Genomic DNA, 27,160 nt, shown 5'->3' with positions numbered 1-27,160 from the left:
AACAATTCACAAGAGTAGTCCACAACCAAATAGAACATATGTATGCTTGCAAGAAATGCTATTTAATGCCTTATGTGAATCGCAAGAAAGCAGTTGTTTAGCAAATGAGCCAGATGGGCCATTGCCTGAATGTTGTATTAAGCGAGTGTTATCATGTCAACAAGGACGTAATAAGTGGCTAGTGTTGCATTTAGCACGGGTGGATGCAGACTATTTTTTTTACAAACCTCAGTTTCACTGAGACAAAGTCAAAGTAACAAGAATAATAGCTGTACAAGCAATGACTGCAACTTTTAGGCGCTCTTTGTGGCTACCTCTGCCAGAAAAAAAGGTTATATCATTGGTTCTGGTGTGCATTACGATATTGCGCCCGTTTTCTCATGTATCAAAGCAAGTCTTTCCAATATCCATGACATTTGTGAAGGCACATGTGCATCCTCAGTGTATATGTGTGCCTCGGTCTCAAGTAAACCATTTACCAGAAATTTAGTGCTCGTTCACACTACCAGTCATGGAAGCATAGTCTGAATAAGCATATGTAGCCACATGTAGAGCAATATCATTTACTGTGACAATGACACAAGCCCCGTGGCATCGACAGGGATCTGATTGCGGCTATTCAAAGCATTACCTTTTTATGAAACTCGCAATGCTTTTATGGCAATATATATGCTGTAAGGAGGTCATGCAATCTAAACCTTTGCAAAAAAAAAAAAATTGACCCCTGGCTTAAACCACAAGGAGCACTCAATCGTACTGGAATGTGTTCCGATAACAGCTCTGGAATTGACAGGAAGAAATGCAATGAACATTTCACTGAATGCACATTTGAATGATGTGAACGGTTATGACATATGAATAGCATTTGTAGTACAAATTTATGCTGTATAAAATTACCTTCAGTCTGGGAAGGCTGTGTGATGCAGTGGGTTCAGCATGCGGAATAAACCACGGCGCTGGTGAATTTTCTGGCAGATCTGCGCGGAGAATATACAAAAGGATATATATATGTTGCTGCCACGGCTTTCATCAAAGATGAACATGCTTCTTCAAAAGCACATAAGCCAACAGCAGCAATGTAAAGCTAAAAACGTCCCTTTGAATGGCTACATTGCTTGGGCCCCGCACAGCTTACCATGTCTTTCGTCATCCCCTTCAAGTGGCATCTGGGCCCTTTCAGAGCCTGCAGGGCTTGCAGGCACGCCAAATGGGAGGAATTTAAACCTCGTTTCCACTAGAACAATAATTAGAACACATGATTTATGTCTTATAAACTTGTAATTGTCAAGTGTGCATTCCTTGCAATGAAAAGTTGAACATCAGCATGAAACCATAGTTAGAGACACTTACAGTTAAATATCTGGGACTCGAGGCAGCGTTGCAATGAGAATGTTTGCTCAAGTAGTTTTCGATGTTGGTTCTGGAGATCGAGGGCTCTTTGCTTCCAAATTTTTGTTCTTTTATTGGTTGAAGCAACTCGCTCCTAGAGCAAAGCGAGTCGCTTTCGCATGACGAACTCGACGGAGTTCGTGTCCGTTTCGTGCCCTGCAGGCAAGATAAATGTCGGCCTTACAAGACATATCAGCTAGATACTAAATTCAAGTTGCACTTACCTTTGTTTGTCCAGCTTGGCTGGTTGGAACACAATCGTTCCTAATTAATGCAGCCTTCACATTTGATTGCAAAATTTGTTCATATGCCATTGTTTTTGCAGCGGCACGATGATGCTTTCGCCTCTACAGACAGAAAAAAAGAAGGCATGCACACTTCCCTCGAAAAACTATTGGTGGAGCACCACTACATGCAACGGCTCATACATGTGTATGCAGGAGTATAATTTTAATTTAGGCTAAACGAAATGTGCAAACAATGCATGTTGTATTTTGTTGATGTACTTGGCTTATACTCCTGTGACAGTTGGTCAAATATCATTACCTTTCTTTCTTTCTTTTTGTCTTCTTCATCTTCAGTCATCGTCCACAAGAGCTTTGGAATGTGCACCCTCTTTGACGTTTGCCGTTTTTCCAAGCCTTCTCGTGCGCCTTTAACAAAAAAATAGGGCATTATGTTTCTTGGTTTTCTAAAAAGTTTCACCTAACCTCCTAGCAGCCAAGAGGATGTTTTGAAGAAGTTTGTGAAAGCAGCCGAAGTCCCGTGGAGTAATATTTATTTAACCAAGAAGCTGAGTGAATGCATTACTCCCGCATAATATTACCATAACTCCATCGATCAACTTCCTATCTATCACAGTTTTAATGTTACTGTTCTATTTTTATTTGCACACATGCGCATATCTGCTTTACTGCCATATATTTTCGCATATCTTCATTTAGATATGTATTTTCGAGATATAGCGTAGTTTTTGTTAGTTTATTACCGGTCCTGCATTCCAGCTTCAAGAGTGATCGTCACAGTTAAATGAATCAGCGCTAATTAAACAATGATCTACAATAACTTGCATGCTGTCTACATGCGTTTCACATTTTGTAAGTAATTGTTTGCGTCCCGGAATGGTTCTGTTCGCAAAGCACGGTCTCCAGATATGCGAATGATGCGAGCGACTTCACAAGTGGTAGAGAAATAGTAACAACTTTATAAACGAGAATGCTAGCCACTTACGGTCCAACATCAAGATCTGTACACTGTAGGTTCCTGTGTTTTCGTTGACGTCGATCCGCCACATGACAGAATATAGCTGATATAGCAGTCTATTGTCAAAATCTGTTTCGTCATTTGGGTCGCATTCCTCGATGTTGATGTGCACGATATGTAGACGGTAGTCCTCTTCGTGAACAAAGCGTACGAGTGCGAACATTATCGACTTAACACTAATAATAATTAAAATAAATAAAACAACAAATGAGCCATAGAGAAAGGGCAGCAGATACTAGACAAATTCGGAAGGCAAGAGACTATTAAGAGGGACAAAAGCTGAGCGATACATATGAACTAAACGACGAGCGAACAAAAGACAAACGATCGAGAGCACACAACTAACCACTGACGACGACAGGCAAAAGAAAATTTGGAAAGGCAGATGGCAATAGTATGCAATAAGCGACACAGCGGCTTCCATGATGCTGATGATGTCCATATCACATCCGCCGGCCAAATTACTTCAAGGCCATATTCGGTTCAGTGACTTTTTATTATTTCTTTAATTTCACGCTATTTTACACATTCGCGCACAACGTTTGACACAAGCTAATTTTATATAATGGCACTAAACAAAACTGCGGGCAAACATTCTTTGCTCAGCAAATGGGTATGTAATACCCTTCAACGGAAGGTCTTTAGGATATACTGAAATAAATAAATGAATAAGTACGGCTGGGTAATAGTATATATTCATATTGAATATGTATTATAGATATATATTTGTGGTCTGGTTTATTATTCTTTTTTCTTGTCTGGCTAGAGTTTTATTCTAGATGTTGACCGCTGACTGTACAGATTGCCGCCATCGTCATCGGCGTTATGCTGTGTGGGTTGACTGTCGTGGTCGGTTGTCGTGTGGAGCCCTGTTACAGTGAACTAGAAGTATTGTAATACACTGTAGCCCCGTGGTCGTGGTGATTGTTGTGGTGTGTATCCGATCGTGGTTCGCTCTGAAGAACATTGAGGCTTGATGGCATGTGCCATAAGTGTGTTAAATTGAGCGACTGCAGTCATTCTGCGCCGTATTTCCCTGTGTAAATCAGTTTGTAAACTCGTTACGTTTTGTTGCACTGTATAAAGCATTACGTGTCGAAGATGAAGCGGAGAAAACGCTATTTTGATTGTGGTGATAGTAGTAGTGTCGCGGATCTCCCGAAGACAACCAGATTTCGTTTGATGGGAACTCTTTCATGTGACCCGCCCGTGGCAGGCGCACAAAGTGCCTCTGCTGTATCGCTGTCCACTGCTACGCCACTACAGCAGCCTGACTCTGACGCAACGCCCCTTCATACAAACAGCGATGCAGAAGAATTAGGCGATGAGGGCCAGAATGAAGCTGAACTGTTTTCCCAGTTTTCTGATATTAGTGAACGTTCAGCAGTGTCTGGTGACACTGCCAATAGAACAGATCACTTTTTCCGATCTGGTGACCCGAGCGTTACCGGAACAGCTTCTGAAGAAGATGATGGTGACCATGAAGACGCACACAAAAGTCTCCCGCCGCAAGACTGGCTTGCTTTAACAGTGAATTTTGCTATAGAGTTTGGGCTTCCCTGGAATGGCGTCGAAGCTCTCCAGAAGCTGATCGCGTACGTTCTGGACAGGAACGACGTTCCTGCAACCAAATACCTTTTCAAGAAGTATGTTGGTGCAGCTGTCGAAGCCGCGAGGTTTCACTTTTACTGCGCAGAATGCTTGACGAGGCTAGCTGAAACTTCAGGAAAACTTCAAGAAAGAAACAGCGTTGAGGGCTGCTGTTCAATCTGTCATAAAAAGTAAAGTGGCCGCAAAATGCTCCTCGATGGCCACTTTTTCTTGAAGTTGCCACTCCAACAGCAAATCGCCTCTCTCCTTGCTGATACATCTGTGACAGCTGCCCTTTCCAGCCAACTTGAAGACATTGCTTACAACAGAAATAACAGCCAAATGACTGATTTCACTGACGGTCAGTTGTATAAAGACATTAAGGCGAAGATTTCACGTCACGACTTAACACTACTGCTCAATGTAGATGGGGCACCAATTTTCAAATCATCCAAGTATTCAATTCGGCCTATTCAAGTTATCGTAAAGGAGTTGCCACCACATCTGCGTAGCAAGAATGTTCTGATACCAGCTTTATGGTATGGACAGTCCCATGCTGACATGACTCTGTCCGTAAAGTCATTCGTGGAGCAGATGAATCAGCTTGATACGGCCGGAGTCACATGGAAGGCTGGGTCGCAAAGCATTCACTCCAAGGTAATTGAGCTCAGGCAGATGTCTGTGATAACTACTTAACAGTATTTTAATCCCACCTCTTACTTTGTCATTTCAGGTATACTGTGTAAGTTGTACTGCTGATGCACCGGCATGAGTGCTCCTCCAGAACAGCGTCCAGTTTAATGGCTACCATGGCTGTAGCTGCTGTCTTCACCCAGGGGAGAGTGTAGATGGTGCGACCATCTTTGTGACTATCCTTTTTTTGTTTTTTTTTCACTCTCTTCATCCAGCTTTTTAATCCTGCTCTTGCATTGCGGCAAACTTGCATCTGTTCAATTTACATGCTTATCTCTGTGGCATATGTATAGACTTCATTTAAGACACTGTTCAAATTAGTACCTTTTATCAAACGTACAATTTAATGCACTGCCATCAGCCCGACCTTCAATTTAACAAAATTCATTTTGAAGGAACTTGGGTGTGATTTCATAGGTTCATTTGATTCACCGGCACCAATGTGAACCAGTTCACAGCAAGGCTTGAGCACGTCGTAAATGGTGCGGCTGGATTGCAGCAATGCAAGCAAAACGCTACACTTGAAAACAGAATGCTGAGGTGCAGATGTAGTGCGGGCCTTATGTATGTCTACATAATGTGGGGTGTCCGTGCAAGTTTGGTAGGCCTTAAACCACAGGCACATGGCAACTTCTGAGATTTTTGGTCTTAAATACAACAGGAAGGAGTATACATGTAATGGTAATGTAATGGTAATGCTTAACGAATAAGCATTTTTACGCCACAAAAGAACAAACAATGTTGAACATAAACATGTGATGCCTCCACTGGCAAACGTGGATGATCCTTTTTCCCTGTAATTTTATTGCTTGGCTTTAGAGGGTAATAAGTACACAAGAAAACTACCTGCGCTGACAATTTACAGACATTATGTTGTTTAATCCGAAATAGTATTGCTAATCTTTAGGCACAAACGGTGGAATTGTGGGCTATGCAAATACACATACACAACATCCTAGTATACATGTCTGACATAAACAGCACACGCCACATTGCATATACACAGCAGATGCATACGAGCAGGGTTTCAATGGGGCTTGTGCCCATGTGCTGCATTGTCTGCTTTGTATCTGCATGTATGTGCTAATGTGGTACTGTCAGTAGGAAAGTTGCAGAAAAATCGGGAACCAGCCCAGCACCTTTTTCTGGCATTGTTCAGAGGCTGCCGTTGCTACCCCGCTGAAACAAATGGCAGGGTGCAGCACCTCGTGGCTGGTTCAGGTGGTGCAGGAAAATCAAACAGACCTCATATAGTGATGCATTGTACTTTGATGTGTAATATACCATGCTGATTTAATTTTGTAATGTTTTAATTTTGCATTCCTCTAAACCTAGAGCATATTGTATTCAGCATCCATTTGTTTTAGCTTAATCCTAGAAGTACCTATATTTTTACTAAAATCTTGCAATCTTTTCAGTTTCAGTGAAAGGTTAAGTCGAGGATCTGACGAAATATCGTCTCGTCGGGAAGAATGATGGCGAGAACAGGAAACAGCCAAAACAAAAAGATTGATTGCGTCAAAAGTACTGCAGTCTGTTGTGTGGTATGGTTAATTTATACTTTTATGTACATGCATGTAGGAACCATCAAGTACCCAGCAGACAACATTCCCAAAGAACGAACGCATGACCTAACACTTCAACAAATGGCTGAAGCTGCATCACATGGGACATCAATCAGTGGTATCAAAGGGCCGCCTCCTCTCATCAAACTGAGACACTTCGATATAATTTGGGGATTTACTCCTGATTATATGCACTGTGTGTTGCTTAGAGTGACTCGGCAGCTCACTGATCTGTGGCTAACAGATGTCAATGAGCCATATTTTATTGGGCACCACAGGTTTTTGAACTGCTGGACAACCGCCTCCAAAGTCTAAAGCCGCCACTCTGCTTTGTTCGCCTTCAGCGATCTTTGGCTTTGAGAAAGTATTGGAACGCTACAGAATGGCAACAGTGGCTTTTGTATTTTGCACTTCCATGCCTTCAAGGAATTTTGCCATCAGAATAAACGAAACATTTCTCACTTCTTGTAAAAGGCATTTTCCTCTTGCTGAAGGACTGTGTGTCTTCAAGAAATGTCACGGAAAGCACACATTGCCTTGCGAGATTTGTTGTAGACACACAGTTTTTGTGCAGCAAGAAGCAGATGACTTTTAATATGCATCAAATCATGCACTTGCCGAAGAGTGTAGTACTTCAGGGACCACTTTGGGCACGTTCGTGCTTTGCATTTGAAACAAACCTTGGTAAGCTGAAAGAGCTAGTGACCATTTGTGATGACCCACTTATGGGGGCAAAGGTTCGGGTACTCAATGTTTTAACGGTTCTCTTAGGCGGAGCCTCCGAGAACCCAATTGAGGACAAAGCCGTTGGTTTGAAGCACACACACAAAGACTTTTAATCAAACTAAAAAAAGGCATAAAGCAAATAAAAAGAAACAAAAAGCATGCATAAGATAAACACTCAAGCGGACATTGCGGTAAGGAACACACATAGGGCTTGCGTGTGGGTAGCGAGGGCGCGAGTCTGGGCTTGCCACGAGGGCGGGGACGCGTCGCAGTCTCGACACGGCAACGCGGCGACAAGCTGGCAGAAGGGGTGGCGCCGGTCTCACCAAAGGTTGCGGCGTAGGCTGACTGACCGGGCGCCGGGAGCGCGCCAGCTCTGGCGAGGCGAGGTAACGCTGGCGGCTTTGTGGCAGGAGTGGACGGCGGCGGCGTTCTGGCCGGGCAGAGAGCTCGGGCCCGTAGCCCGACTGCTCCCCTCTCGCCCACGGCGCGGAAGCTCGAACGCCGGCCTCGGGCAGCAGGCGGCACGGCAGACGGGGGTAGCGTTCTGGCCGGGCAGCTGGCGTAGAACTCGGGCCCGAAGCCCGACTGTTCCCGTCCTGCCCACTGGCGCAAAAGCTCACCGCCCTTGAGGAGCCGACGGCACGCTCAGGTAGACGGGCGACGCACAGGAACAGGTTGGCAGGAGGCCCCGGTCGGGTGAAGTCCTGGTGGGCTCGGGTCTGGAACCCGACGGCCCGTCTTCAACGCCCGCTCCGGTGGTTGACCTCCTCCTGCCGTCGTTTCCTGGGACTTTCCTGGCGTCTCCCCGGCGTCTCCCTGCGTGTCCTCTTGCGTGTCGCCCCCGTTCTGCCAGCGCACCACGCTTTTTCTTTTGGTCTGGCCGATTTGGCATTTTCGGATTGGTTGCCCGACGCTCCGTGGTCTTTCTTGATTGGTGAGGCTTTTCTTCTTTTTGTTGGCTGTCATGCGCCGCGCGTTCTCGTGCCGGATACTCTTCGGCGTCGTTGTTTTCCTTCTTCCACCTCGGCGCGCGAGCACCCAGTGTCGTCTGCTCCTGACCGTCCCGAACACCGCACCGTGTCGCGCACCACACATCACACCATTGCACCATTGCATATTGTTGAACGTTTGCTGATGAGCAACAGCAGCAAAAAACTGAAAACATTGGCCACCATGCAAACACAAAAATTCATGTCAAAAGCTAAGAAAGCCGCGTGCAAGAACGCAGTGCTGCAGTTAAGCAAACCACGAGAACTGCATGAACCACTCCTTGGCTTTGTTCAATCTAAGCTTCGTGACATTGCAAGTGATCCTATTGTTGAACATGACAGAGTTGAAGTTTGTGGGTATGTGTTCCACAGTGAACAGTACAGCAGGCCACACAAGACAGATTCCACGGCTCTCATGACCTCTTCGGGTTTGTTTGTAAAGATTGAGCACATAGTGTCCTTTAAGGGTACATCAGTTAACTTAAGGTATTTTGCAGTCTGAAAAAAAATTGTAGCAACACCAGCACTCATGACTGCACATATCTTAAAAGCACATCATCTGCCCCAGAAGAGCCTTGTAGAAATACTCCCAGGGGCATTGCGATGTATATATACAGACCTTAGGGACAAAACCTATTTTGTAAAAGTAGTGTGAAAGGCTTTGCATATAAGTCATTGATCACTTGTTTTTTTCTACATGCTACACACCTCCGTCTACCACTTTTTGCTATAATCTTCATGATGCCTTGAACAAAATATATATATATATATATAGTGTGTAACATATGTGTCAAAGAAAATTTTTTAATCATGCAAAATTCGTAAGAGCACCAAAGACTTGGTCAGCTATGAAATTGCTTCTGACACATTCAAGAAATATTTATGGGATGCTAATTATCAGTAGTTTAACCTTGCAATGCCCAGCATATCACGTTTGCTATGCTTAACTTGATACTTCAATATTCAAATTTAAGCATTACAAACTTAATGAATAGCCTATCCTAGCATTATTGATGTGCTGGAGTGAGTTTTCACTTGTAGATACTTCAGTTATTAATTAATTACTATAACAACTCAGGTGTCGCTCAAATAACATTCTATTTTGCTCATATGTACTCTCTATGGCCAGAAACAAAGCTGCCCAAGTTGTTCTCGCTTTGTTTGGACATTATGAGGCTAATGAATCTTTGCTGTCTATGATAAAGAGAAATCCTAAGAAGTTTGGCAGTGTTGCAAGATTTATTTTGATGGCTTTTTTGACGTCATGTGGACTTGATGGTACAAACACAAAACTGCATAAAAATACAAATGCTCCCTCAGTTATCAAGTGTTCAATCTCAAGAATGGTGGTTTAGGCAAGGCAATGTTCCATGATGTTCTTTTGACATTATTGCAGCTCTAAGTGAAGGAAAAATAGGGAAAAAAACTGGAGAATAGTTTATTACATGATACCCGTGAATTGCTTTTATAAAAAGTGTGCAAAACGAGAACTACTCATACAACACTTTCTGACAGACCAAGAAATACCAACTCCTTGCATAATAAAGGCGCAGCCGGCAAGCTCGCACGTCATTCTAAATCATGCTATGGCTTCTGCTTTTGTAATCTCGCGTGTAAGCGGATCGTAACTGTTATAAACACTGCATTTGCTGAAGTTGTGGGTGCAGGCACAACGCTTGCATCATGCAAAAAATGTTGCATCGGACAAAGAACGTTTCTTAGAATTTTCCACTGTTGTTTTCCTGTCCCGACTTATTTTGCCTCATACTATTTGTAAACAAGTGCATTTTGTGTGCCTGTACAACTAGTGCATGTATCTCACTTGGATTTATATGTGGTCTTTTCATGGCGTACAAATAAAGCAGTTGCATCCAGTTTTGGTGTCTCCTATTAGAATGAATATTGATTTCCATTTGAAAGCTCAGATGGCATGCCATGCTTTAATAAGTCCACCTGTGTCTATAACGATCAGTTACACACACGGTTTCTTCCAAATAGGTGTAAGTTCACTTTCCAAACTGAATTACTCAGTATAAGTAAGACTAGCTGCTCCTGTCTTTGCAAGCACTGCATGTTACTTGCTTTCAGTTAAACTACTGATCACCATTCCATTTGGATCCTAACTGGAAGCAGCTCCTACCGGTACAATTGGCCAATGTTTCAGTTCGATGTTAACTGGAACCAGTTGCTACTGATACTGGTCAAAGTTCCATTTGGAACGCAACTGGAATCAGTTGATCCCAGTACAACTGGTGATGGTTCCAGTTGGAATGCAACTGGAACCAGTTGATCCCAGTACAACTGGGGGCACGCTACCGCACAGGCACCTGTCATGACTGTCCCTTTCTTGACGCAGGCCTACCTTGTGTTGGTCTTTCGAAGCCTTCCCGCCTACCTTGCAATCATCGAGGGCACATCATATCGCCGCTTCACAGTTTCTGGCCAACTTTTCAACGGAACAAGGACAGGAGCTACTACGTTGCCGCTGATTCCTGCCATTACTCATGCTCTCCTCTTGCAACCTGGAGCCACCTTGTGCGCAGTCAACGCCGCTGGTCTATTAAACCCGCATCCGTTACGCTGCCAGTCGGGGCACGCAACCGCGCAGGCACCTGTCATGACTGTCCCTTTCTTAACGCAGGCCTACCTTGTGTTGGTCTTTCGAAGCCTTCCCGCCTACCTTGCAAGCATCGAGGGCACAGCATATCGCCGCTTCACAGTTTTTGGCCAACTTTTCAACGGAACAAGGACAGGAGCTACTACGTTGCCGCTGATTCCTGCCATTACTCATGCTCTCCTCTTGCAACCTGGAGCCACCTTGTGCGCAGTCAACGCCGCTGGTCTATTAAACCCGCATCCGTTACGCTGCCAGTCGGGGCACGCAACCGCGCAGGCACCTGTCATGACTGTCCCTTTATTGACGCAGGTTGGTTACTTGCCTTATGCTGCTTCATTTCGCAGCAGTAACCTATTCTTGCTTGCGGTATCGTGCCCCCTGGAATGCGCGACTTTTGTCGACGTTTGCTGAAACTGGTTTATTTGTATGCAAGTGCTGCTGTTGTGGCTTTTACGCTCATTTTGTCTGGGGACGTGGAACTTAATCCCGGTCCTGATCATAACACCGCACCATCACTTGAATCCATTTCTAATACCTTGTCGCGACTTGAAGCATCGCAAACTACCTTGTTATCTGAGGTAACAATGATCCGGGTTGTCCAAAGCAATATTGAGTACCTGGTCAACAGTCTTTTGAAGTCGTGTTGATGCCTTAGAAAAACTTGCTGAAAATAACAGTTACGCCGCTTCAGATCAGTCTCCTCCCCAAATGCTGAAATTCCCAAACTTACTGCTGAAGTATATGCCTTAGCCGGAAAGTGCGACGACTCAGAAAACCGTCAGCGCCGGTCAAATCTGCTTTTTTTTGGGATTCCGGATGAGAATGGGGAGAGCTGGACGCGATCAGAGTAGCATGTTGTCTCATTTTGTGCTGATAAGCTAGCCATTACAATTAGCAGCAGTGATATTGAAAGGGAGCATAGACTAGGACGTTACCAGGTTGGAAAGAACCGTCCGATAATTGCAAAGTTTGCAAGATTTAAGGATAAAAGTTCAATTCCTTTGCAGTTCGCGAAGAGTACTCGGCACGTGTCAGAATAGCCCGCCAAAAACATTTTGCACATGCGCAAGAGGCTCAGTCCACTTCCTTTAAGCTAGCAATGAACAGCAAATTATTCATTTACGACTCCCTGACTGATACCGTTGGAGAAGTAAAGTCGTAGCGTTCACCGCAAACTCGCTCGCTGTTATCCTGCCACACTACATGGCCACATTCACACCAGCCTAAAGTCCCAGTATACGACAGTATTTCATTCCTTCTGGGAAACCGTACGAAGCTATCTTCCTAAAAAAAGACTTAATAGAAGCCGTTATTCATGGCAGTTCTGCAAACATTGCAATATTTACAGAGTCATGGCTTACTACTGATATAGACACGCAAGAACTTTTGTCCAGTGACGTGTTCAACGCCTTCAGAATTGACAGGGTTGGTCGCAGGGGGTTGGTGTTCTCTTACTGATTAAATCTGATCAGTCTTTTTCCGCAATACCAATCAACAACGAACAAGAAATCCTTTGCGTTAAAGTGTATTTTCGTTTTTGCACAAATATTATTATCGCGTGCTACCGTGCGCCCGACTGCGATAAATCTTTTACGAAAGACTTACACAACTTGCTTTTTCATTTATTTGCTACATTTCTCAAAAGTAAGTTCATACTCTGCGGTGATTTTAACCTTCCTGACATTAACTGGGATAAAATTACAGTATCTTCTCAGCTATCTAAAGAATTTCTTGATATTGTTCTAACATTTAACTTCACACAAATGGTGTCTACGCCGACTCGCGGAGCCAATATTCTTGATTTAGTTTTGGTTTCCAACCCCGCTGCTGTTCAATCGTTACTGTGTATTGATGGCCTAAGTGATCACAAGATGGTGTTATTTGACCTGACCTTTCTGGTACCAACCAGTCAGCCTTCAACAAAATATATCCGCGATTACAACAAAGCAGACTTCTCAAAAATAAATCGGGAATTAGATGCTTTTTTTTTGTGTCTTTTGAGCAGTCCACCTCCTCGCGAAGTGTAGAGAGCAGTTGGCTTCTTTATAAACAGAAGATATTGTCTCTTGTCGAGAAATATGTGCCACTTGTCCGCATTCGTGGCGATGTCGATAAACCATGGTTCACCAACTCCCTGAGGAAGCTCGTAAACAAAAAGAAGCGTCTTTTTCGAGCAGCTAAACTCTCGGACTGCGATTCCAAATGGGAAAAGTATTTCGCATGCCTCCGCCAATACAATAATTTGTTAAGGCAATCAAAAGAGAATTTTTTTCATATCGACCTTCTTCGTATCCTTCGTGAAAACTCAAGAGAAATTTCGGAAACTTCAACCTACAAACCGCAGTGCTCCTCACAATATAACTTTGTCATATCCTGATGGATCACCTGTCTCTACTGATCATCGATGCGATGTCATGAATTCTTATTTCTCTTCCGTTTTCACTCAAGAACCCGCCTTAGGTAACAGACAGTACCCTTCCTGACTGCAACTTTTCCAGCATGCGTTCAATTGACGTCACATCTGAGGGCATTTTGGCCCTGATCGATAACATCAAGGTCTCCACTGCTCCTGGCCCGGATAACATTCCCGCTAAAGTCGTCAAAAGCACTAACGTGCTTACTAGTAAAATTCTACAAATCATCTTTACGCGGTCCATAACTACCAGTACCATTCCTAACGACTGGAAGTTAAGCAAGGTTGTCCCGGTTTTCAAAAGTGGCGACAGAACTGATCCATCGAATTATCGTCCGATATCACTCACCTGTATTGCCTGCAAACTTCTTGAACACATAATCTATTCTCATGTTGCCTCTCATCTTGAAGCTAACTCTTTCCTGTTATGTAAGCAGCATGGCTTCCGACCAGGTCACTCATGTGAAACTCAACTCTTTGAATTCACTACTGACCTCCATTTAAACCTTGATTCTCTCTTCCAAAGAAACATAATTTATCTAGACTTTTCGAAATACTTTGACCGTGTACCTCACGAACGACTAATGATCAAAGTCAACAGCTTGTGTCTCTATCCTCTAATGACATCTTGGATCAGGTGCTTCCTAATTGGCCGATCACAGTTTAGAGTGATTGGATACCGTCACTCTACAGTCACCGAAGTATTATCTGGAATACCGCAAGGTTCAGTCCTTGGACCCCTTTTGTTTTTAATTTCATTAATGACCTCCCCTCTGGTATTTCGTCATCCATCCGGCTCTTTGCCGATGACTGCGTGCTGTACCACGGTATAAACTCATACAATGATTAGTTGCTTTTACAGTGTGACTTCACTACAATTGAAGAATGGTGCACAGCGTGGCTCATGCAGCTAAACGTAAAAAAAATATAAGTTCATGCACGTATCGCGGAAACACTCTCTCATGTCATACCTTACTCTTTGCATTCCCTTCCTATTGAGCTGGTTCAATCATACAGGTACCTTGGTATCACCTTCACTAGCAAGCTTACATAGTCAGAACATATCCAAAATCTGGTTACTGCCACTAATCAATCCATGGGGTTCATAAGACGGTCCCTATCATCATCACCCCCTGTGATCTATCAACTAGCATATGAAACATTTATCCGTACTAAACTGGAATTCGCGCATCCGCTAACCTTCACTTCCCTGCGCTTCTCGCGCGCACAGATAAGATACGCCTGCCGTAGGGAGGATTCGTTCCTTAAGTCAAAGCAGCCGCTTCTTTCCCATCTTCCAGGATGAAGCGTCGGCTGGCAGGCGCACGGTGCCGAGGGCAGCAAAATTCAAATATTCGGCGTAACGCTGTATCAGCACGTGTATTGAGGTACACCTGTGCAGGTGTGCATGAACCTCGAACGCGCTCTGCTTAAGACTTCGTGCTGCCGCGAGTAGTGCGAGGAACAAGCAACAGTTAAGCCACATGTGTTTTAATATGCACAACAGCAAGTTGCTACTGAACACAAACTATGTATTGATAACGCACGTCTACGTGCCGCAAATGCACCATATGCGCTGTCGAAAGCAGGAATCACTGACCTGCAAGGCGTTCATTGTACAGATTCTGAAACGCATCGGTTTCGGCCTGCGATGGCACGTTAGCATGATTCCGCCAAAGAGAGCAATATTTCCCGCGGATATTCCTTCGTCGATTGCCATTGCCGTGGCGCGGTACATTGCGTACAGCGTTGCATGCGCGTTCATTTGACGAACTTCAGTTCCTCCTGTCCGACGTGGCCACAGCAACATCCGGGAGAGCACGGTCCAGATAACGCAGCGCAGCAAAACACGGAGACCAACGCAAACCTGTCCACACGGCGCCTTTGCCACACGGTACGACACCTACGGGGCAACACGTGTGAGCGCACAGAACAAAAACAAAGCCGCCATTGTGGCCCGAAAGGCGTGGCCGCTACGGCAAAGAAATAAAACAAAATGAGCGAAAAAGACGAGAACCTACTACGTCATTTCCTCCACACTTTTCTACTAGCGCGGAGAGGGGGTAGGGCACGGAGGAAGGAAACTAAGGAGAGGCCCTACCCCCTCCGCGCGCTAGGAGAAAAGTGTGGCGGAAATGACGTAGTAGGTTCTCATTTTTTTGCTGCTTTTTTATTTTTTTTGCTGTATGGCCACGCCTTTTGGGCCACAATGGCGGCGTTGTTATGGTTTTGAGCGCTCACACGTGTTGCTCTGGTAGGTTTCGTGCCATGGCAAAGGTGCTGTGTGGGCGGGTTTGCGTTAGTCACCGTGTCTTGTTGCGCTGTGTTATCTGCACTGTGCTCTGCCGGATGTTGCTGTGGCCATGTGGGACAGGAGGAACTAAAGCTCGTGAAATGAACGCGCATATATAACGCTGTACGCAATGTACCGCGCCACGGCATTGACAACGGACTAAGGAATATCCGCGGGAAATTTTGCCTCCACTTCAGCGGAATCATGCTAACGTGCCATCGCAGACCGAAACCGATGCGTTTCAGAATCTGTACAGTGAACGCCTTGCCGGTCAGTGATTCCTACTTTTGACAGCGCATGTTGCATTTGCGGGACGTAGAACGTGCGTTATTCAAGAATGCATAATCCTAGTTTCAGATCTTCGTGTTCAGTAACAACTTGCTCTTGTGCATATTAAAACACGTGTTGCTCAACTGTTGCTTGTTTCTCGCATTACTCGCGACAGCGCTGACTCTTTTAGGCAGAGCACGTTCAAGAGTCATGCACACCTGCACAGGTGTACCACAATTAATACACACGTGCTGATGGAGATTTACCCAGAATATGTGCATTTTGCTGCCCTCGACATCGACATTTTCACAAGCTTCACGCCTGCTTTACACCAACATGTAGTGTTTCATGACCTAGATTGGCACGTCGATGTGTACAGTAGCCGTTAAAGCGCTGCATTCATGTAACGGCGCACCATACAGAGAAGCACACGGGTGTACTAATTAAAAAAAAAACTAAATAAAACCAGTACTGTACAAAACTATTTGGAAGGCATTCATGACATGTACAAGTGCAAGTGAAATTTCAAAGTGCACAAAGAGCAAGAAATGTACAATCCTCGCGAGCCAGTTTGCATAATGCGTCTTTGCTTAATACGATTTGAGCGTAGAGAAAAAACATTAGTTTAATTCGGTCACCTTTTGTATAGGCACTTGCGACTGGCAACTGTAAAAGTTTGCACACCCTGTGTCTTAAGCCAAGGAAAGGTTTGTTCATCTTCAAGCCTTTCATGGGATGGGTTAAAGATTATCATTTAAATACAACATAGCAAATGCAAACCACTGAATCAACAAATTGAATGTAAGGAGTTCTGCGCCACATAAATGGGACTAATCTAATAAGGAATATACGCATAAGATACTGCTGCGTATTGGTATGAATCAAAGAGAAAGGCGTGGCAATTGTATTCATATAATCAGTTCAATAGAACATTTAAACCATGCAGTAAAAATGTGCATTAAAACAACTTAGATTGGCAACACAATCCGTTCTTTTCATCCATTTTTATTTTCCTTTCTTATTCATGTACATCAATTAAGAAGTGTTGATTTCTCCTATGCTTCAATTTCTTTTGGTTTCCTACCGTTTTAACTAGCAGACATTGAGCCCCTGGATAAAAATGCTTTACTATGTTGCTGTCACGTGACAAAATCACCTAAAATTATGTGACCGTGTTGGACAATGCCTAATGGAACTAATGTGTGTTTTGTTTATTTCTTATATTATGGTGGAGAAAGTAAACGTTCAAAGAAGCAACTCGCACCATAAGATAAATGCGTATGAAATTGTATACGTCCCATACAACAGCAGCATATTCTAACAATAGCCCGATATATTATTTTTTGCAGACTTGCGGAAGCTCTTCTTAAGTGCGCCAGTTTTTTCCTTGCTTTTTTCCACTATGGTTTTTCAAGCGTGAATTATGCTTCCCAAGGCTATCAGAAATATCTCACAGGCACTTATAACTAGATACCACGGATAGTAGATGATGACTGATGCAATGAGTAAAAGGTTCTTCTAGGTATTGGTCAGTCAGAGTTCTTTATTTTTAGCATGGGATAAAAATGTGTTTAATGGAGCCCATTTTAAGGCAGAATGATTTCCTGGTACAAGATTGAAACATCAGCAAACTGCCATATATCCATGGCCATGTTATGGACAGTGTTATTAACAAATAGCAGATCGAAAAGAGAGGCATGCACCGAACATGTCAGAATACTCAATTGTATAGTAGCGCATGAATCTGTGGCAACACAAATTAAAACACACTGTTATTTACAAAAACAGTATGCTTCATCAAAACGCTGAAGTCCCATTTCTCAGTATTAGTTTCAACTTCAGTAGCTAATCGATTATTTCATTTTTTATACCCTCAGTGCTTTCACGTTGCATAGGGGAATGTTTTTAGACACTTGTGAACAAAAATAATAGACGGAAGTGCGATATAGGAACAATCTTGCAATCAACAAGAACATTTCAACATGCATGTATGAAGAACAGTGAATGCAGGGCTAATGAAGCACTAAATAACGCCACCGGTGCATACGCATTGGAACATCAGCAAAGTCAAAACTTGGTGAAAAGATAAGCAAGAAAATGAGAAAAAAAAACACATTGAAGGTTTCAGTACACATTCAATACAAACACATATTTGGCATTACCTTGACTGGAAAAATTGAAATGACGTCATTACTTTCCTTAGTAAATGAAACGTTGCTACAAAATTTTATTGCCCTTTAAACTGAGTCAGTTTTGTGAACATTTGGCGCACTTGACTGCTGTGCAAACTCTGAGTTGTCTCTTTTCCGACACGATAGAGGCGTACGTTCATGTAACATTCTGCTACACTTCTTAAAAGATGGACATAATGATTCTCCGGTGGAGAATTATCAAACATACATGTGCGAGTGTAGCTCTGCAAACAGCTCTCTTTGCTGCAGTGATTCAAGCACTTGGTGTACTAAGTCCTGCAATAGTGTTTATGATGACAATTTTTTCATATGCACAGCCCATCGAAGAAGAGATTCTGATTTTTGGCAAATTGAAATGACACTCTTTGATGGGTATTGAAGCCTTCCTCTGCTCTTTCTTTGTATAAATGCAGTGTCTGCTGTTCCAGGTGTACTAAACAATGCCGCTGTGCACTGCTCACACATCAGCTTTTGGCCCAGCTTGTATGCCACGTAGCCAGCGACGTAGGCCACAACACGACTCCCAAAATCACTGATTTTTTCTAGTGATGCAGAGTGATCATGTTCACTGGCTATTTGTCTCTGCTCAACCACCGACTCCTTGGTCAAAAGCTGCTTCCTCTGTGTGCTTGCATTCAGCACATCAGTTGGTGAACGTCTTATGGCTGTACTGCATGACAATATTCTAATACTGTCCAGGACTTGACAATTTCCCGAGACATCAGAAAGTTCATTTTGGACTATCACTTTCTTGAATGCTGCCTGAAACTGCTGTGATGTGGGGTTGTCGTTGTGACCGCCATGTGCTCTAATTAAACCAAAAAGTAATTCCAAATGGTCCTGGCAAATCTTGTGCACTGGAATGTACTGTAGTACTTTCTTTTCAACAAGGAAATTATACATGGTATTACACTCTTCATACATATAATAAATCCCAAGAACCCAGTCTTCCGCGCTGTTTCTATCAAGTTTCTTCTATTTACAGGCTCTTTCAAAACGGAAAGGTACTGTACTGCAGTATTAAACATATATTTTACAGTATTTATATTTTCTTTGCATAGTGGCTTCTTCCACTCTCTTTGATTCATACTGCGGGAATTCAACACATCAAAGAGGTTGTTGACAATGACTAAAAATTCCTCGGTTGGTTCTGTATTGGCAAACCCTTCCACGTGCATGATCCTGCATTCAGCAAGTGCCGTCGCCACGGACAGGCTCATCACTTGGGCTGCCAGGCGAACCTTCATCGGTTGCTTTTGCCACTCAATATGAGCCTTTCGCAACTTGTTTGCCAAATGGACACCCTCTTTTTCTTGCAAATTGTGCAGCTTCTCCACATATGCCCAGGATATGACCCTTCCATCTTGGTTGATAAAGTATTTCTGATGAGCAAGAGCATTCCTCACCAACTTCAGCATATGGCAGGGGTCTAAAAAGGCTGCAACTGGTTCTTTGGTTGCTGGGTGCTGGAAGGTTGTTTGCAGATTGTCAATATCTGTAAAATTGCAGCCAAGCTCTTGAAGCATTGCTATGTTTGCTGGTGCACCATCACAAGTTACTGAGGCAACCATGGCCCCTGCCTCATGTGCAGACAGCAAGCTTTGCTTAACTAGGTTTGCTCGCTGTTCACCACAAGTCCATCTACAAGGAAGTAACCCAGATAAACCTTCCAGTGCCCTTTAATACAGACAACCATTATAACAAAGGCAGCTTTTGCCAGTGGCAAGCAGTCACCTTCGGCTCCTGTGCCCATGTTCACGTAGCCTTCAATGTGGCCCCCTTGCCATTGGACTTGCTGTCTGATTGACATATCATCAACTATGAGGCTGCACACCGTTTGATGGCCTCGGGTGCTGTTCTCTGAACACTTCAGCTTTAAAGCAGTCGCAGACTCTTTAGAAAACCCTGCCTTCCCATCAATGCTTTCGTACCATTTCCTTAAAGTACGAGGATGTGGTAAGCATGTGTTGAATGCCTTCCTCACATAACTGTATGCCTGTGGTGAATAAAAGTTGAGAGTGAGAGCAAATGTTCTCAACTCAGGCGAGTACTCCTTTGGTTTCTGTTGTCCTGTCTGCTTTGCTACCTGTCGTTGCAAAAGCTGTTGATTTGCAGCACCAAGACTGTCGAGCACAGAAACCTGTTCTCTGAGCAAAATGTTCTGTGTGGTTAGTGTCTTCAGAACTGATTTTAGTTCGGCATTCCGTTTTTGAAGACGCCGCCTTGATTGCTGCAGTCTTTTGATCGCTTTTCTTGACTGTTGCTGCTGTGAAGCAAGTCTTGCTGCACGAGCTCGCAAGAAAGCTTTCTCAGGGGTGTCGACCTACAATGAAAAACTAAGTGTCACAAGGAAATCCTAATTTATTATATTATAACCAGTTTATCAACTAGTAAGCTGTAACACCTGTGCAAACTTAAAGTGCTGTTAACACTGATATAACTAAGCCCAAGGACAGATTTCAGGCTATATTTTTCCTGCATTCCTGTTCTTTATTCAAGTGGTGTACTGTAGCGCGATTAAAAGACTGGACAAACGAAGACACACAGGGACACACAGCGCTGTGTGTGTCCCTGTGTGTCTTCTTTTGTCCCGTCTTTTAATCGCGCTACCGTACACCCCTTGAATATGCATTACCAACAAGCCCACATTGAAACCCTCCTGTTCTTTCTATCCACATTCATGCTAGAAAATACGTCAAACTTACACATGCATGACAACCTTCTGCCATCATATCATGGTCTCCTCAAAGAACATCTTACCATGGCTAGCCAACCAGTTTCGTGAGCTCAAAGCACAGATATTAAAACACTTATTATTACATGCATTTATTGATTTATACATCATGCAGATAAATACAGCATGTGCAGTTAGTATGCATTGTCTGGAATCAAATTATGCCGGTACATACATATCCCTGTCTGCTGTTGTTGCATTACACTGAACTCAATAAATGCTTATTTTTTATGAACATAATTTTTTATATCACCCATGACACGGAGCACAGTTTTTCATCTTGGGCTAGATTACTCACAGACAGACTATAATTGTACAAGAAATTAAAATAATATTTAACTAATTAACTTTTTATCTAATTACTCTGCAGCACACGTTGCAATTTATCACTTGTAGCCGAACCCTTCGGAAGTCATCTGTTCCAAGTGTATTATGAGGACGCCAGTTTTGGAATATGCATTCTCAAGTTTCATGACGAACTGCTTTGGTGTTCCAGCAGTTTTTTGTGCCTCAGTGTGTAAAGAGACATTGTTAAGAAAAGTAAGCAGACGAACAGTGCATTTTCATCGCAAGTTTGACGGTGCTTATTTCAAAAGGTGTGCAAGTTTAAAAATTCATTCCAAGTGGATGTGCCTTGTGAAATCACCGGCTTCAGTTTGTATATTGCAATATGTAGGCTAAACTTATTAGCTCGAAAGGTCATTAGTGGAATTTTTTAATTATTCAATTATGGTTTTTAATGTCTTATGTAATTAATTGTCACCTCTTCCAAGCCATCCAGATCGATGAGTATAATTGTGCTGTTTCGCCACAGGTGACTTAAAAAAATGATAATATCAAAATAAGGACGCCTGATTACTAGAACTGCTCACATTCATTTACTTCGATGCACATACATTGCTTTGGTAAGATAGTTTCCATCCGTAGATCTCCCTTACCTTTGCCAGCTTCCTTTTTTTGGCGTTGTTAGAGCAGCTTCCACATTCGATGACCTTTGCAATTTCTGCAGAAGCAGTTGATAGCACCTCATTAATTAATGCTTAAATGATTTGCAATGAGCACAAGTATTTATATTTACTGGGACTTGCACAGCCAGTTATGGCAGACACTACTGTATCCTTAATGCGATTTGATTAACACGTGAGATGATGACTGATAACACTACTGACCCTGCTACAATGAATGCACAGCACTAGTTGTTACATGAGCAATGCACCTCAAGGTAGCAACGTGATTGATGATGAGATGGTGGACTGAAGTTTCTTAAAAACAACATTACACTACAGAATTTTTTACTGTTGTTGACGTGTAGAAGCACACTGCAACCAATATGAAAACTGCATGCTAAGTTTATGCTATGGAAGAAAAGGAAGTGTCAGCAAATAATAATATTTGGGGTTTTACGTGCCAAAACCACTTTCTGATTATGAGGCACGCCGTAGTGGAGGACTCCGGAAATTTTGACCACCTGGGGTTCTTTAACGTGCACCTAAATCTAAGCACACGGGTGTTTTCGCATTTCGCCCCCATCGAAATGCGGCCGCCGTGGCCGGGATTCGATCCCGCGACCTCGTGCTCAGCAGCCCAACACCATAGCCACTGAGCAACCACGGCGGGTGAAGCAGCAAATCATGAGGTGTATATTGTAGGTGCTCCATATTAGCCCATACCACACTATCACGAGTGCGTGACTGCATGTAACAGGCTAACGCCCTCCAAACATTAGTACCAAACAGTCAGCACTAATCAGCCATGTTTTCAAAGCAGATCTGTAAGCTTGCATGTATGCCCTTGCTAGCTTGAATCAGTTTCTCGAGAGTAATAGCAATCATATAGGTTTTATTAGGTAATAGCTTTAACAAAAATTAGTTGGGCCCACAAACCTGTTACATATTTCTGCTACTTTCATTTTTGTATTCATTGTGATCAAACGGGAGGAGGACAGAACTTCACAGTCACTAAACCAGTGTCTTGTGACTAGAATACTTTAAGCTAGGCTACTTCATGCACCCCTTAACATCAGAATAATGCAAGCACAGAACTAAATGGAAAGTGCTAACTATGTTAGCATAGACTTCTTTTTTTTTACAGAAAAGACGTGTTTACCTGCGCTGGTGTCACCTCCAATTGAAGAACAGCAGCTAGGCTGGATGGGCCGGTGACATAGAGGCTCTCCTGTACTTGACTGTTGTCTCCAGTATCAATTGCAGCCTGGTAGCAAGAGCACATGTCAGCCTTTTCCGTTTAAACTTCGATTGCAACCACTGTATGCTTATAACACAATAAAAGTGTTGGGTGAATTACATATAGAATAGATGCTCACCTGCGCAAGTTGTGGCTCAATAGGAAGATTGGTACTTAGGCCAGATGGACTGGGCTCAGACAGGCTGGTCTGGACTGCAGTTTCATATTCCAAATCCATGGCAGCCTGAAAACAAGAGTGCTTATGTATATCAGCTGGTTGCCCTACAACACAGTGTCTACTGCCTTCCTGAAGTACTCAGCGAACATGTAGGAAAGAAAGCAGCTATGTATTTAAAATAGTTCATGTATAGGTTTGTGTGTATGGACAGAACAGTGACCACACTCACTCATTGTTGAACTCATGCAAGAATGCTAGCTTGAATCAGTTTCTTCAGCAGTCATATAGATTTTATTAGGTATTAGCGTTATCAAAAATTAGTTGGGGCCACAAACCTGTTACATATTTCTGCTACTTTCATTTCTGTATTCATTGTGATCAAACGGGAGGAGGACAGAACTTCACAGTCACTAAACCAGTGTCTTGTGACTAGAATACATTAAGCTAGGCTAGTTCGTGCATCCCTTAACATCAGAATAATGCAAGCACAGAACTAAATGGAAAGTGCTAACTATGTTAGCATAGCCTTTTTTTACAGAAAAGACGTGTTTACCTGTGCTGGCGTCACCTCCAATTGAAGAACAGCAGCTAGGCTGGATGGGTCGGTGACATAGAGGCTCTCCTGTACTTGACTGTTGTCTCCAGTATCCATTGCAGCCTGGTAGCAAGAGCACATGTCAGCCATGTCCGTTTAAACTTCAATTGCAACCACTGTATGCTTATAACACAATAAAAGTGTTGGGTGAATTGCACATAGAATAGATGCTCACCTGCGCAAGTTGTGGCTCAATAGGAAAACTGGTACTTAGGCCGGATGGACCGGGCTCAGACAGGCTGGTCTGGACTGCACTTTCATACTCCAAATTCATGGCAGCATGAAAACAAGAGTGCTTATTGTAATCAGCTGTATGTCGTAAACTGCCTACTTGAAGTACTACAAAGGTGTAGGAAAAGTGCAACACAGAAGGAAATAATGTGCACCTGTTCAACTGTAGTCTGACTGTAGAGACCAGCACCTAAGCCAGACAAACCAGGGGTAGGTAGGCTGGCCTGAGCTGTGCGTTCATCAAAACTTGTGGCAACCTGAGGGCAAGACATCAATGAGTAAATAACCGCTTCAAGTAAAACTGTGCAGCATGAGTGGACTAAGCGAGACGTGGAATTTACAGGTATGAGCGTGCGATAGCCGCATTCATCCCTATTATGCGTTGTGCAGTCTTACTTGAAACTGATATGCACCAAATGGCCTGATACAATATTGTGTTCAACAGCAACTGCTGACTATTATTAGTGAATTGAAATGTTCACCTGTGCAAGCACCATCAAGCCTTCATCACATCCTTGCGTGAGTTGAGAGGATGCAGAGTGCGAGTGTACAACATGGCTTGTTGCATCAGATGCACTGTCACCTTGGTAAACTGGATGAGGCAGCTGGGAGGTTGTAAACTTCATATTATTATTATTACACATGATAAGGAAAGGATGTCAAATAGCAGTAACTAAATATGTGCTTGGCCACTTTGGGACTGCTAACAACATATCCTTTGTTTGCTCTCACAAAATTATTTGGCATGGTTTGCCAAAATTACTTCTGAAATTGTGCTTGCAGTAGAAAGTTTAAAATGCATGCAGTTAATTTTTCCATCACTCCAACTCATGTACTGGGTGCCGCAATTAACCAGAGAAGCAGGTACGATGTGCATAATTAAAATTTATGAGAAACATATAGTTTCTTAACTCGTGTTAAAGTTGGAAAACTTGTATAGTGAGTACTGTATACTGCTGAAAATTTATTTATTTGTTTCGGTAAGTCGGTTGATCGTGTGTAAATTTGCTTTCTAAAATTTCATCCTCTACTAAAATTCTGGTCGCATACAGGTATCAGCATTGTTTACCAGTTTAAAGAAAGCCCCCCCCCCCCTTACCCCCTTATATGCATGTGTGTATGTATTGCAAGAGCCATGCCACATAAGAAGCATCAGTTCTCACCAAGAGCGTCGGCACTGCATGTTCCCGCAGACGGACTCTACTTAGCGACGTGCGATCTATATGTTCATCCCGAAAGTGAGTTGAACAAATACGGGCTTGCTTCTTAGGCTCTCGATCAACTCTGGAGGATGGCCAAATTGCCTCTATCCACTTTTTCCGACGAACGGTGTCACCGGGAAACCTGATAATGAAGAATCACGCGCATATGTATTAGATGATAACTTATACTGTGCGAATAAATATTTTACTGTTATACTATAAGTATAGAATTATTATCGCTATGTGAATGCGTGTATCATAAATTCTAGTTTTTCCTCCGATAAAACACCAACCACATAAGGAAATTTACTTACACGTGAAAAGATATGGGCGGTCCACTTTTCGGCGTGCGCGACTTGCATCCTGGCACACAACTAGGCATTGGATGAGCGGATACCTAGGCAAGCGTCCGCACAACTTGTGCGCGGAACGAAAACTGAAAGAACGGTGCCTTTCGCACATCGTTCGCTGGGAAAGAAACGCAGAAAAAGCAGTCATGGCCAGTCGACTCTTCATCCGGGACGGCTGCTTTGACTTATTAAGGAACGAATCCTCCCTACCACAAGCTTATCTCATCTGTGCGTGCGAGAAGTGCAGGGAAGTGAAGGTTAGCGGATGCGCTGCAAGAATATGCAAGGCTCCACAGAACGTACACCTGCGAACACGTCGAACGGCTAGCTATTCCATGCTCCCACGTAGGCCGGGTCCACGCGCGTATTGTTCGGCACCGTGTGCCGGCCAGTCGACTCTTCATCCGGGAAGATAGGAAAGAAGCGGCTGCTTTGACTTCTTAAGGAAATAATCCTCCCTACCGCAGGCGTACCTTATCTGTGCGCGCGCGAAGCGCAGGGAAGGCAGCGGATGCGCCGCAAGAGTGCGGAAGGCTCCACAGAGCGTACCTGCGAACACAGCAAACTGCTGTTCCATGGTCGCAGGTAGGCCGGTTCCACGCGCGTACTGTTCTGCACCGTGCGCCGGCTATCGCAACACTTCGGTTCCGTGACGCTTCACTTACTGTGCGAAGAAGGCACCTCAAGCCGCAGTCAATGAACGTAAACGCGGAGTCAGAAATGACATTCTGCCTCCTCGCCGGCGTGCTGTCGAAGTGATGCGCGGCCACCCGAAGTTTGTTCAATAAAGCACGACGATTCCTCAAGCGAGAATGTGTTTGTGCTCATAAACTCCAAATGGATCGCAAATGGGTTGGTGTGTCGTACGTGTCTCCAGTGCGTTCTTGCAGTGCAGTAAGAATGCGTACATCTTTTTTCGCGTCGCCAGACGTCTAGCTCGCAAGACCGTATGAGAGCCCCAGGAAGCCCAAGCAGAGAAAAGCAAGTAGAAGGCAGCGATAAAGGGGACCTTTTTTAAAAAAAACACGCAAGAGCTGGGTGGCGGCCGGTACCTGCGGTTGATGAGAACAGTTCAGTTGGTTGGCCTTATATTTAAGGCATGTTTATTTTGATAAAAGCCGGTAAAAGCAGCCGATTCGACCTCACGGCCCAATTTGCGAAGTTCATTATGAACTTCTTTTAACGTGGATTCGGCAACGGCAACGCAATGAGACATCGCGATTGTTTAGTATTGCTGCGGAGTGAGCGCGCGCGAAACCACGCGCAGCGCGGTGTGGTTTCGCGAAAGATGTAAACCAGAGAGGAGGGTGGCCCAAAAGGCGGAGCACCGCCATGAGCAACGCCAACTTCCGGCTTCACTTTTGCTTCACAAAGAGTGACGTCAGGGCCTCTCCTTAGTTTCCTTCCTCCGTGGGGTAGGGCCTCTCCTCAGTTTCCTTTACCCTATACTTCTAGTTCACTGTAGTTTCCTTCCTCCATGCCTGGCGCAGACTAGCAGAGCGGATGTGACGTCATTCCCCCTGTCTCGCTTTTCCTCTTCCGGCGCGCACTGCTCGCTCGCTGGCTCGCTTGGTGGCAAAAACTACGTGCGTGCGCTTGTTACATGCTCTGAGGTCAGTACCGGAGAGAGCGCGTAAGGCTGGCTTCGTGCGCCGCTCGCTAGGGGGCTACGCCCCTCCAGGT

General features: G+C 43.9%; 1 protein-coding gene and 1 pseudogene across 2 annotated transcripts in view; both read left to right on the top strand.

Moving 5' to 3' along the window:
* The window catches only part of LOC142566749 (cytochrome P450 4V2-like), a 152,862-nt gene that overhangs the window by 16,387 nt on the left and 109,315 nt on the right, over window positions 1-27,160 (top strand). The gene's annotated exons all lie outside the window — the stretch shown is intronic.
* On the top strand, window positions 6,304-7,405 carry LOC142566678 (uncharacterized; annotated as a pseudogene).

The sequence above is a fragment of the Dermacentor variabilis genome, unplaced genomic scaffold, assembly GCF_050947875.1.
Source record: "Dermacentor variabilis isolate Ectoservices unplaced genomic scaffold, ASM5094787v1 scaffold_13, whole genome shotgun sequence".
In the NCBI taxonomy this organism is placed as follows: Eukaryota; Metazoa; Arthropoda; class Arachnida; order Ixodida; family Ixodidae; genus Dermacentor; species Dermacentor variabilis.
Note: the sequence above shows the minus strand (reverse complement) of the source record. Positions and strands in the feature narration are given on the sequence as shown.